The sequence below is a fragment of the Macrobrachium nipponense genome, chromosome 47 (assembly GCF_015104395.2).
Source record: "Macrobrachium nipponense isolate FS-2020 chromosome 47, ASM1510439v2, whole genome shotgun sequence".
In the NCBI taxonomy this organism is placed as follows: domain Eukaryota; kingdom Metazoa; phylum Arthropoda; class Malacostraca; order Decapoda; family Palaemonidae; genus Macrobrachium; species Macrobrachium nipponense.
Window position 1 is genome coordinate 4,744,137 of NC_087222.1, and position 13,326 is coordinate 4,757,462.

Genomic DNA, 13,326 nt, shown 5'->3' on the forward strand with positions numbered 1-13,326 from the left:
ATTTTTTAAATGTTCCTCTTTCCACTTGTACTGTCAGATGCCGGGAAGAAAACTTCGGAGCATTTGCTCTTATTTTGTCTTTCCTGGCATTCTTTCCTTATGTTGTTTTCCCCTTCCGGAGATAATTCTCTGTCACCCTCTTTGCTTGCTTGTCAGGTAAGGAGGAGGAGGGAGTGTGTTGGTGATTGAGTGACTTATTTTCAGGGGTCTCCTCTCGTGTTGGAGGGCAGTGCCTTCCAGAGTCAGAGGAATTTCATTTTATTAATTATCTTTTCTATTTTCTTCAGATTGACTGTGTGCGGTCGTAGGACACAGCAGTAGATGGTTGGATATCTCACTGTGTTGGTTATCTTAACCTTAGTGACTGCACATGTGACATTCTACTATGCTGTGGCACTGCCTCTGTATGTGTGTAGTCCCCCTGCTGTGCCCTCTGTTAGATTGCTACTGTTGCCCTGATGACCAGTCATTGAGCAGCTTCTACTGTGCCTCTGGACCCAGCTGTCTTACGACTCCTTCCACCGCTGTTTTTGTTTCCTAATCACATCCAGTAGAAGAAGCCCTGTGGAAGAAACATTATCCTCTACTGCCCTTCTCTTCCTTTTTTGAGGCTCAAGGAGTCCTGGAGACCGGATTACCCTTCGGGCAAAGAAGAGGAAGGCTGCTTTCCCCCAACCCCCTTACAATTCCTCCTGCAGGATTTCTAAGGGGCAGCCTCCTCCTGGGAAAGCAGTGGGATCTCTTGCTGGCTCTTTCCAACCATCAGGGTTGGGAAACAATGTGCATGCCCTGGCTTTTGTGTTTCATGTGCTGTGGGAGCACAAATTTCAGTTTGCCTTCCCATCACCAGTCTCGGGGTTCACCTCTAGACAGGTGCCATGTTGGGCCGTCATTCGTGAGTCACTCCAAATGCTCGTGAATAATTCTTAACGAATTGCAAGCATCCCAAACTGCTGACGAAGAGAAGTCTTACTCTCCCAATTCAGGCACAGGGCAAAATATTCACGTGTTTTATCTCTTCCTGCCAGCACTACCACTACCTGAGTGCTCGCCAGTGCTTGGCAGGTTCCCACCTGATTTCTTGACTCCAAGGATTTGAACACCTGAAGAAGTAGGGAGGAGATTCCCTTTGAAAGTCCTACGGAACTTCTAAGGGAGTGCCTCTCTCCAAGGAGGCAGCGGTTCTCTCTGTGGCTCTTCCCACCATTGGGGTGGGATCCAATTCTCATTCTCCTTTGGGGTCCTGCATTTGTGGGAGCCTCAAGTGAGCGAGTCACACTCTTGATCCAGTTCTTATATGCTTGCATCTAAGACTGGTTCTGTGCCTGCTCTTTGATTTCTTCGCAAGTGGAGAGAGGGCTCCCGATGTTCGTTCTTACGAAATTTGGGACTCTGCCAAGTGCTCAGATTCTTTGGAATCATAAGCGCTCAAAAGATGAGAGAACACCACTCCCAATAATTGTTCTTACGCGATTTGGTAGTCTTGCCAGGTGTTTCAATTCTTTAGAATTTCTGGCGCTCGCAGAGCCCTCAAATTCTTTGGAATCACAAGCACTTAGAATACGAGAAAGAGTCTCCCCATAATTATTCTTAAAATTTTTGCTAGTCTCACCGAGCACTTGAATTAATTAGAATTTGTGACGCTGGGATTCTTTGGAATTGCGAACTTTTGGATTGCAAGAGTAGACCACTCCCGATGATTGTTTTACAAGATGCGGGAGCCTCACCGAACCCTTGAATTCCTTAGAATTTCTGGCACTCACTGAGTTATCTGATTCTTGGAATTGCGAGCACTCAAGTGAGAGAAGACACTCCTGAAGATTGTTCTTACGACATTAGGTAGTCTCGTCGTCAAGCGCTTGAATTCCTTGGAATTTCTGGCACTTTCTGAGCTCTTGGATTCCTTGGAATTGCGAGCGCTCGGAAGTTGATAGAAGACCACTCTCGATTGTTTTTACAAGATTTGGGAGTCTAGCTGAGCACTCAAATTCCTTGAAACTTTGAGAGCTCGCTGTGCGCTAGGATTTTTTAGATTGTGAGTGCTTGGCTGGTGTTATATAGACTACCTGGGATTATATGGAATCTTGGGCTTTTCTCAACCAGTGTAGGGGAGTTTGCTCTCCAGCCCAGTTTAGGAACACAATAAGAGAAGTGCCAGGACACTTTTGTGTTTTGTCACTGCCTGCAAGTGCTCGGTCAGGTTCCATCCTTGTGTCTTGAACCTTAGGATCTGTAAGGATCTTCTGTACGGGCTGTGGCCTCGAAGGAGATTAGTGCAAATTCTAGGAAAGCGATAGTTCATAGCAAACAAGTACCACTCATAGTCGCTTTACGCTACCTGCTTTGCTCACTAGGTTCAGCCAAATCGAGCACTCGTCCCTGTCTGGGAGAACATTTGCTCTATGGTAAACCCCTGCACAGTGGTCCCCCCGTATTCGCGGGGGATGCGTGCCAGACCCCCCCATGAATAGTTAAAACCTGTGAATGTTTGGAACCCCTATACTAAAAACAGCCTATTTTGTTAGTTAAAACTCTAGATAAACTCACTAGAAATTTTCATACTTGGTTTTTTTTAATATTTTTATCACAAAAGGTGCATTTTATGATGAAATTGATAAAAAAAAAAAAAAAAAAAAAAAAAAAACAAGGAACTTTGTGGATATTTCTCATAGAAAAATACCACGAATGTGCGAATTTTCCGCGAATAATGCGGGGAAACGTTCCCGAGAGAAATCTGCAAGTGTGTGAGTCTGCGAATCCAGAGAACACGAATACGGGGTCCATTGTATTTGCGTTCTTACAATTGGCAGACTTAACTATTCATGGGGTTCTCAATGGAACATATAAGCATTATTAATGGAAAATTTATTTAGTTGCAGTATTTCATCAAGAAATGTTCACTAATTACTGTATTTTCATATTTTCATGACTAAATGCACTTTTTGTGACAAAACTATTAAAATACTCAAATACAAGTTTTATTTTTTGAACTATCAAATGTGTATTTAGAGGAGTTTTAAGTATTCGCAGATTTGAGCTATTCACAGGGCAGTCTAGTAAGCTTCCCCCGTAAATATATGGGTTTCACTATACGTATTCAAGTTGGTGCTTTTCCATGGCATGAGCACCTTCCTTCCCAGTGCAGCAGCCAACACAAGATCTTCCCCTCTTGCTGGTTCTTTTAACAGGACAGGTAGGAATGCACTTTCTCCTTACCTGTTCTCTTGGTTCCCTCGGTTGTTCTGAGAGGTGGAAGGTGGACAAAGAGAATTTCGATGAGTTTGTCACTTTTTCGTATTCCGAAGAGTATGTCAGACTGAAATATAGACATGGTCTCATCAGGACCATATTTTTGTCTTTCTTCCTTTGGATCTTTGCCCACAAGTCCTTGGGTCCTTTTTTTCCTTGGACCTGTGGTGATTGCTCAACAAGTTGTGTTTTCTTACCTAGCCCCTTCAAGATGACAAGTTGCATCTCGTCTAAGGGGTGCGGTTCTAGAGATGAGAAGGATTCAAGAGTGACTGGCCTCTCCCCTTCCTCCTTCCCCATTCTTCTACTTCTCTTCCTTTGGGTTGAGAATAGGACTTGAACTTACTCTTGCTGTACTGGTGTCTGATGCAGTAAGTCTTCACATCAAGTTTCCTCTCTATTTTTCTTGTTAGATTCATAGAGGCATTCCTGCTTCTTTCTGTAGCAAGGGGAGGTAGGAGACTGGGAATAAAGCAACCCTTCTGGGATCTTTGCCTTGAGGCCTCCTACTCTCAATATTGTTCCCAGCCTTTTTTGTAGGAGTTACAATTCCTCGCTCATTCGAAAAGGCCCAGAATTCTGACTCTTGATCCTGCTGTTCTTAAATTCCAATCAAATTGTCAGAGGTGGGACACTCCTCTTTACTCTTTCACCCAGGAGGAGTAGCCCAGGTGTGCTGAACTCCAGTCAGTTAAAGAGACTTGCTCAGATTTCGTCCCTCCAGTAAGTGAGTCTTTCTATTGTAAAGGACCAAGGGTTCGTATATTGTATAGTGTTCAAGAGTTTTAACGGCCGTGTTCTAGCTTCACTGTAAGCGGTTCCTATTGTAAAGCACCTCAGGTTTGTATAGTTAGGAAAAATACAATTTACTCTTAAAAATTGTGATGTTTGAAGGGTGTCCAGGATCCATGTTGTTTTAGCAAGAGCTAGTCTCTTCTGATTAGAGCTCCTGATGACAACTACAGTCTGGCGCAAGCTCATTCTATGGGAGCCTAAAGTACACAGCAGAGATCTGGGAAACTCCATTTTAACACCTTGAAATACATCTAGATGTAGGTCTTCAGACGATCCTATAGACAAAGCCAACATGGCCCTTTAGCCTTAAAGGCTGCTACCAAGAAGTTTCCTCATGCCTGAAAAACAACAGAAACCTAACCACGTTGTTTATAGACTTATTGGTTCTGGAAAAAAAAAGCCCCTTAATGTGGGACCATGACTCGCTCTTCTTAACCACAGGTTAACCCATGTCCAACTTGCACTAAAAGATACTCCTTCATAAAAAGCTCTGGTTCATATATACATATATATATATATATATGTGTATATATATAATATATATATATATATATATATATATATATATATATATATATATATACATATACATATTTTATATATATATATATATATATATATATATATATATATATATATATATATATATATGTATGTATGTATGTATGTATCTATATATAATATATATATATATATATATATATATATATATATATATATATATATATATATATAAATATAAATGAAAATTTGTCACATTTGAGGAAATGTAACGGCACATACCTTCCAAGACTGTCATCAGTGGGGCTGTCTGGTAATGAATAGCGACTCATGCATTGTATTTAGTGTAACACAAAGTGAAACGAATGTGAAAACTTTCATCTCTCTTGAAATAACTTCTCAATTTACCCTGTTATCTGAAGATATCATGGTATTATGTATAACTGGATCACATATAATTAAGCATTTTCTGGGTTCAACCTGTGTTCGCTGGTGAAAAGGATCCTGCTGCTCACTTTTCTAGTATAAATAGGTTCTAAATATACCAGAGAAAAAAGTTAGCATGGTATGCTGAGGTCACTACCCTCGTGCGAGCACCCCAAGGGTGTTGGGTATAAAGTACAAGGGGAGTGAAAGCCACTATTCACAGGTCTTCTGCCAATTAGAGGTTTCCTTTCCAAAATCCCTCTCTCATGGGATGGGCCGTTGCACGGCCAACACCTTCCCTCTCGCTACCGCTACTACTACCCGACCCGAGCGCCATCTGCAATCCTGTTTTAGAATTCGGGAACTAGTGACACGCTTTTTCTTGCTCCGATTTATTTGGTGTGTTTGTGATTAATTCGGGATGGCCGCTGCAGATGTTACTCCTGCATCGAAGCTGAGTACCCCAATTTACGTTTTTCGTAACTTATAAGGTTGCGGGACTTCCAAAATTAGCCGTTGGCCCCGTAGAAAGCATTGCAGGGAAGGTGGCGTACCCACGCCATTTTATAATCATCAGCAAGAACGCGTGTGAATTAGGTACGCATTTTTAGTCGAATTAAATATGAATCAAAAGCATAATTTTGCATTAAATGTATCTAATTCATGAGTTCACTTGTTACTATTAAGATTATTTTGTGGTAGAAGTACCAATCACGCTCATGACATACCCTGGGGTAAATCTGGGGGCTAGGGAGGGGTGCGTAAAGTAATTTGCTCCACCCCCCCCCCCCCCCCCCCCACCCTTCCCCCCCCCCCCCAGCTCAAGAGCGCATTGGAGCTCATCTCGACATAATATTAGAATATCATGTTTCGATACGCTATCAACAGCCTGTTGTATAGTGGGAGAGAGAGAGAGAGTTTTAAAAACTCTTTCTCTCTTCCCAACGTAAATTAACATGAATTATTCTTTCAAAATAAATATATTTAAATATTCTCAGTTAATTCACTGAAGAGGTGGAAGAGTTTGCCACCCATCAGTTTTAACCAGTAAACTAATAAGGTAGGCTAACTGCCCTTAACCATTACCCTTATGCCTCTTCCCTTGATAGAGTTAAGGCTCTTCAAGGGGGGATATCAATGATAAGAGAGTCCCTCTCTCTCTCTTCATTATTAGGGATCTATCCTCCTGGCCAGTCTGAATCTAATAAATTCGAGTAGTAGGTTTAGTTTAAGATACTGTCCACATAACGATATCCTAGAGGAGATTTAGCCTAACTTTCCGAGTCGCTAGCGATATCTGTTAGTCAGCTAGATCCATATCGGGTGATTTCCCAAGTATATATAGAACCCTGGCAACTCTTCCATAGTGCCTCGTTGTCAAAATGTATATATATACATATATATATATATATATATATATATATATATATATATATATATATATATATGAATGTATGTATATATATATTCATTATGGTCATTGTGCAATCTGTATCACTGTGTCGTAAAAAGGTCTAGTGAACATTCGTCTTGGCTTAGCCTCCTCCAGTTTAACGTTAGTAGTAGGCTACACCTCTCGATCGAGGGCCACATCATCCGGTTGCTGTACCAACCACGACGGGCCATAGGCCCAGTCACACTACCACCCCTACAGTGGTAGCCTACACAACCGTCGATAGGTGGCCACCTCTGATCAGGTAGGTGACCAGGTGATCACAACCGACCACCCTCCCACACCCTTCCCCCCCCCCCCACCCGCCCCACACCACTACTAGGTTCGGTCTTAGCTGAACCGTTATAACTCGCGGTACTAGTACTCTTAGTGAGGAACGGTCGCTTGAGTTTCATATAGTGGGAGGAGGGGGATGAGTGTGGGAGAGGAGATTGGTACTAGAGTTCCCAGCTTATAGTCCCCCGGCTCCGCCGGATGACGGACATAGCTTCGGGGCGTACATATGTAGCTCAGCCCGCTTCGTTGTCTCTTTCTCCGCCTCCCCCCCCCCCCCGCGCCCCATCCATGGAAAGAGGGTGGGAGTCTTGCTCCCCACCCTCCTACCCTCGTAGAGGTAGGCAGTGGTCAGATTGGGTGAATAAATTTCCCCTGATTTGCCACCTCTGCTCGTGCCACAGGCAGTGGCAAGGGCAAGGAGAAACGAGACCGCAAGTGAGCTAAGCTTTGAGGACCGCACAGTGAACAGCTCCGGACCCTTGTGGTGCCGACGGACAATGACTCACCCCCACATCCGCCACCGGAGTGTTGAATTAAACCTGCCATAGCTCAATTCTCAATCCTTGGAGATCATGTAGACTCCTACGTTAATACATAACCTTCTGGTCCGGCCAGCCGTACGGAGTTGAGGCCCTTCCTCCTCCCAGGTCTGGCAGGTATCAGATCTCAAATACTAGGCTTACATCGAACCCTGGAGCGGGAATCCGAGAGCAGGCAGTTAAATTTAAAAGGACCATTGAACCATTGCGAATTATGCTATTGCCCACGGAATGGAACTGAATAATTATTAGTTAGGGAATTGGAATTGAATGTTAATGAGTAAAAACTTGAACATTGTCTAGTTTTTAGAAGAGTTGCATGCCCTCACCAGAGGAGCTCCGGCCCTCCTTGAGGCTTAGACTCATTAACAATTACTATTATAGAAGGTGCGCTGCCAGTCACCGGGGTGCTCCACCTCCCTAGGCGAGACCGTTGGGCACGAGGTGTGTCTTTCGCACGCCAACTGCTCGGTGCCCTTCATAGCCGAGGAGGGGCAGCCTCCTTACATGGTTTGGCACCCGGAGGCGTGCACCATCTGTTATGAGATGGTGATGCTCCTCTTGAATGAGCAGACGGCCGAGGAAGCCCGCCAGAACGGGAGGACGGACCTGATAGGGCGCTGAGTTTCCGGGAACGGAAGAACGCGCCATCAGGTCACACTTACATCTTAGATGCCAGCCTGGGAGCCCTTTTGTTCAAGGGGTCCCCCTCGGTATCAGTACAACCTCATCTGGCGATCTCCATCATCAACGCCATCCGGGCGGAGACGGCACCCCTGCCGGATGACCAAGAGGATTTGATGGCAGACATGGCGACCATCAACATCCATGTGGAGCCTATTGCCCTGGAGGAGGTAGGTGGAGAGGTAAGTGAGGCAGGTAGTCTCCTGAGTCCGACCCTTCTTCTTCCTCTTCTTTCCGGGGGCTTCTCCAAGCAGGCCCCTACTTGGGACAGCTCACGTTCGGTTCGTTCCTCCCCAAAGAAAAATCAGTTAGACCAAAATCCATGCCCAAGGGATCAAAGCCGACTCCGTCAGCGGCGACTGAGTCATCTCCAGCCCCACGGCCGTCGACATCATATGACAAGTCGCCTGCTGCCAAGGGCTCTCTCCCCTCGAAGGGATCGAGATCAAAGTCCGTCAAAATCAAGGCGACGGAGTCCGGCGTAGACTACGAATTGCTCGCTAACCTTCTCTTGTCGAAGGTTAGGGACGCAGTAGACGAGAGGTTTTGAGTCGTTGCGATGCGCCTTTCCGGATCTGAAATCTCTGGCAGTCAGTTTCTGACATAGTGGCAGAGAAGATCAACCGCTCCAGGATATGATGACCAGATTTCTCCACCCCCGGATCTCCGGCACTGGCAATGGCGGTGCCAGATGCCTCCAAGCTTCCCCCCTTCAATAAGAACAATCCATGGAGGCTTGCTATGCATGCCCCATACATAGATGGGAAATTAACCATTGAAGGGTGTGGGACCCGGCCTCTGGAGGACTTTGAGCTTTCCCGAAAGGCCTCCAGTTCCCCATCCCCGGGTTTGTCAGACTAGCAGAGCACGCGCTAGTAAGAGTTGACAAGGTCCCGAAAGAAACGGTGATCTTCCCGAGGGAACAAGTTCAAGCTGCCTGGGCATGCACCATGGCCGAGTAGGAGTGCGTTAACACCAGGTTGACGCCTCACAAGGGCACGTACCATGTTTGTGACCCCGGAGCGAGTTCCGTCGCCCTGCACCAACAAGGTGGCAGAGCTAACTTTGCAAGCCTTAGCCGAGGATAAACCTATCCCAGCTTTGAAGGAAACAGAGGCTACCTCCCTTCTCCTCCCTGCGAGTAGGGAGTTTTGGAATGAAACCCCGGCCACGTTTACGGCAGGTAAACTGGACGTGGACTATGCCTCCACCTTATTCTCCGAGAAGCTGCCCAAACTCCCGGAGAACCTGATTAAGTCCGAATTCGAGGCAGGGTCGAGACTGGCAAGGTCTATCAACTCAAGTCACTTCGATGGAGTTGGTAGCCACCACGTACAGGGACGAGCAAGTAGTCCAGGTCCTGACGAAAAGTCTATTACAGACTTTTCAGTCAGACCTATATGACTTTGGAATAGCAAGGCGAACTTGCAGGAAATACGTCCTAGCGGAGGCTTCTATCAGGCATGAGCCGAACAGATTGATAAAATCATCAATCTGGGGAGAGAACTTGTTCCCTCAGACAGAGGTGGATAATGTCTTGCGGGAAGCCGCCAGAGCCAACCAGAGCCTCTGGGTTAGGTGGGGACTTCCTTCTAAACGGAAGTTTAAAGCACCCGGCCAGCAAGCTAGAGCAAGAAAGAGGCCGAGGAGGTACAAACCCTATAAGCCCTCTCGACCTCAGACGATGGTTCAGGCACTCCCAATATCACAAGTTGGGAAGCCGTAAACATCAAAGGCCCAGCCACAGAAGCAGTTTGTTTTGCTACAGAATCCGCCTGCTCAGCAACCCTCAACCTCTACAGCCATCATAACCTCCCCCGCCTTTAACCCTACCTATGAAACTAGGGAATTTTTTCGTAGCTACCATAGGCATACGGGTAGCAGCAGAGCCAGAGGTAGCTCCCGGCTACGAAGCGGCTCAAGGGGTAGAGGTTTCCGAGGAGGCAGAGGGTACAAACCTGCAGCCAACCAGTGAGAACCCGCAGGTAGGAGGGAGATTATATCTCTATCGAGACCACTGGACCTTCAGTCCATGGGCCCACAGTATAATCTGCAAGGGCCTGGGATAGAAATGGAAGAAAGGGCCCCCACCACCTATAAACTTTTTCCAGATCCTAACAACGGACCTGATGGAATACACCAAAGATCTACAAAAGAAGGCCATAAAGAAAGTAAGGAGACTAAAATTTCAAGGACGTCTGTTTACTGTTCCAAAGAAAGAATCAGACAAAAGAAGAGTGATTCTGGACTTGTCAAGGCTCAATTCATACATTCTTTGCAACAAGTTCCGTATCCTGACAGTCTCGCAGGTGCGGACCTTACTTCCCCGTGGGGCCGTCGCCGCTTCTATAGATCTTACAGACGCTTACTATCATGTTCCGATAGCAAGGAACTTCTCCCCGTACCTAGGCTTCAGGCTAGGGAACAAAGCTTACTCATTCAGGGTGATGCCATTCGGGCTCAACATTGCACCCAAGATATTCACCAAGCTAGGAGAGACTATAATCCAAGGGGATCATGTTGATAGCCTATCTAGACGACTGGCTCATCTGGGCAGCCAGCGTCGAGGAATGCCACAGGTCGACAGCCAGAGTAATAGAACTCCTGGAGTTTCTGGGCTTCCAGATAAACAGAGAGATATCACGGCTGGAACCGGCTTCCCACTTTCAATGGTTGGGAATCCAAGGGCACCTAATAAAACACAGGCTATCCCTTCCATCCAGGAAGGCCAAGCTGATAGCGACAGCTACAAAACAGTTCCTCAGGAACAAGAGGGCCTCTTGTCGTACCCAAGAGAGAATCCTCGGTTTGCTGCAATTTGCATCAAACAGACATCCTACTAAGAGCCAGATTGAAGGATGTCAATCGAGTCTGGAGGAAAAGAGCCAACATCAATCTCAGAGACAAAGCTTCATTGATTCCACCCATTCTAGCAAAAAGGCTTTGCCCATGGATGAAGCACAGGAACTTGTCCAAGGCAGTACCACTGCAATTCCTCCGCCGTCTTTGACAATTCATACAGACACGTCACTGAGTGGCTGGGGGGGATACTCGCAGTTCAAGAAGACTCAAGGAATATGGTCGGAGACATTCCACCAGTTCCACATCAATGTGCTAGAAGCTATGGCAGTTTTCCTAACCTTAAAGCGACTAACTCCGGCCAGGAACAGCCATGTGAGGATAGTTTTGGACAGCCTAGTGGTGGTACACTGCATAAACAGAGGAGGTTCCAGGTCAAGCAAACTGAATCACATACTGATTGCAATATTTTCGTTAGCAGCGGAAAATCATTGGCACCTGTCAGCAACCCAGCTGGCAGGAGTCAAGAACGTGATTGCGGACGCACTCTCCAGGACTACTCCAATAGAATAAGTGTGATCCCTGGACAAAAACTCATTCCAGTGGATTTGCAAACAAATCCCGGACTTCCAAGTGGACTTATTCACCACAGAATCCAACCACAAGCTGCCATGTTATGTGGCACCCAACCTGGACCCTCTAGCCTATGGCACAAACGCGATGACCATAGATTGGAACAACTGGCAGAAGATTTATCTATTTCCTCTGGTGAATCTTCTGATAAAGGTCTTGCCAAGCTACGATCCTTCACAGTTCAAGTAGCATTAGTGGTACCCAATTGGCCAAAAAGCAACTGGTTTCCGCTTCTTCTAGAACTGAAGCTCCGACCCAAATGGATCCCTCACCCGAAACTGACACAGATAGTACAAACTCAAACTGTGTCAGCTTCCTCAAGAATTCTGAATGCCCTAACTTTATGGACTTCATGAAGTTTGCAGCCCAAAAAAGGCTTGAGTATCGATCCATGTAATATTGTATTTGTAGAATCAGATAAAAGAGATTCAACTCTCAGGCAATATGATTTGGCTGTCAAATTCCTGAAGGAATCAGAGGCCCACAAAATGACTACTAATCTGGCAATTTCATTCTTCAGAACCCTGTTCGTGAAAGGCCTGGCCGCCAGTATCATTACAACAATCAAGTCAGCCTTGAAGAAAATTTTTCAGATCAGCTTTGATATTAACTTGTCAGATACATACTTCTCCATTCCGAGAGCATGTGCCCGCCTAAGACCAACTGACCACCCTCATACGGTCACTTGGTTCTTGAATGATGTACTCAAAGTGGCCTCAGACACTAACAATGAAACATGCTAATATATAACCCTACTAAGGAAAACTTCATTCCTAATGGCTATGGCCTTCAGCGCCAGAATATCTGATCTCTCGGCTCTCACGAAATCCAGACCACATAGAATTCCTCCCGTCAGGGGAAGTACTACTATCCCCAGACCAAAGCTTCCTGGCTAAGAATGAGGACCCACAAAATAGATGGGTTCCATGGAAAATCATCCCTTTGACACAAGACATCATTATGCCCTGTCACTACCCTTAGATCCTTCTTAGCCAGAACCTCTGCAACATCGTCAGGTCCTCTTTTCATTAGAGAAAAAGGCGGCACTATTTCTCTTAAAGGTAATAGACAACAAATACTCTACTTTATCAAACAAGCCAACCCGGATTCAGTCCCACTTGTCCATGATATCCGAACGGTGGCTACCTCTATTAATTACTTTCAAAATATGATTTTTGTGGACCTGAAGAGATATACAAGTTGGAAATCTCCAGTAGTTTTTAAGTGCCACTATTTAAAGAACTTAGAAGCCCTTAAATTCCCAGCAATTGCTGCAGGGAGCATAGTCTCTCCCGAATTATGAATCTTATCATTCTTCTCCTTACCCCTTCCTCCTTCCTGACACTCTCTCCTTCCTACGTGCCTCGCTCGTACTCCCCACTATACCTCTCTCCTCTGGGTTGGGAGGGCCTGGGCGTCATCCTGCCACCAAAGATTGTACATAGATTATTTTGTCCACAATTATGTTATGGACCGCGCTGTACATATCCTAGAAATGTGATATTGACTAAATATCTTGTCATTTGTATGATATCTTCATGTTATTACTGTTTCTAAGTCCTAGCTTAAGTCTTAGTCTAAGTAGTAAGTAAATTTAAATTTAAATGGACCTAGTGTAAATATTAAGTAAGTAAATTTAAGTTGAAATGAACCTTAGGTTTCATTAACTCCTTCCTTACAAGAATATGTAGTATTTATGAGGCTTGGATAGGCATGCTTTAGTAACTTTTCACAGGCGAACACAGGTCGAACCCAGAAAAGGGATTTTGACGAAGGAAAAATCTATTTCTAGGGGAAGACCTGTGTCGCCTGGTGAACCCAGCCCTTCTAATTGGGTTCCCCATCCCTATACCAATCCAAGCCAAAACGGGTTTAAAAACCAGGATTGCAGATGGTGCTCGGGTCGGGTAGTAGTAACGGTAGTGGGAAGGTGTGGTCGTTGCAACGGCCCATCCCATGAGAGGGATTTTG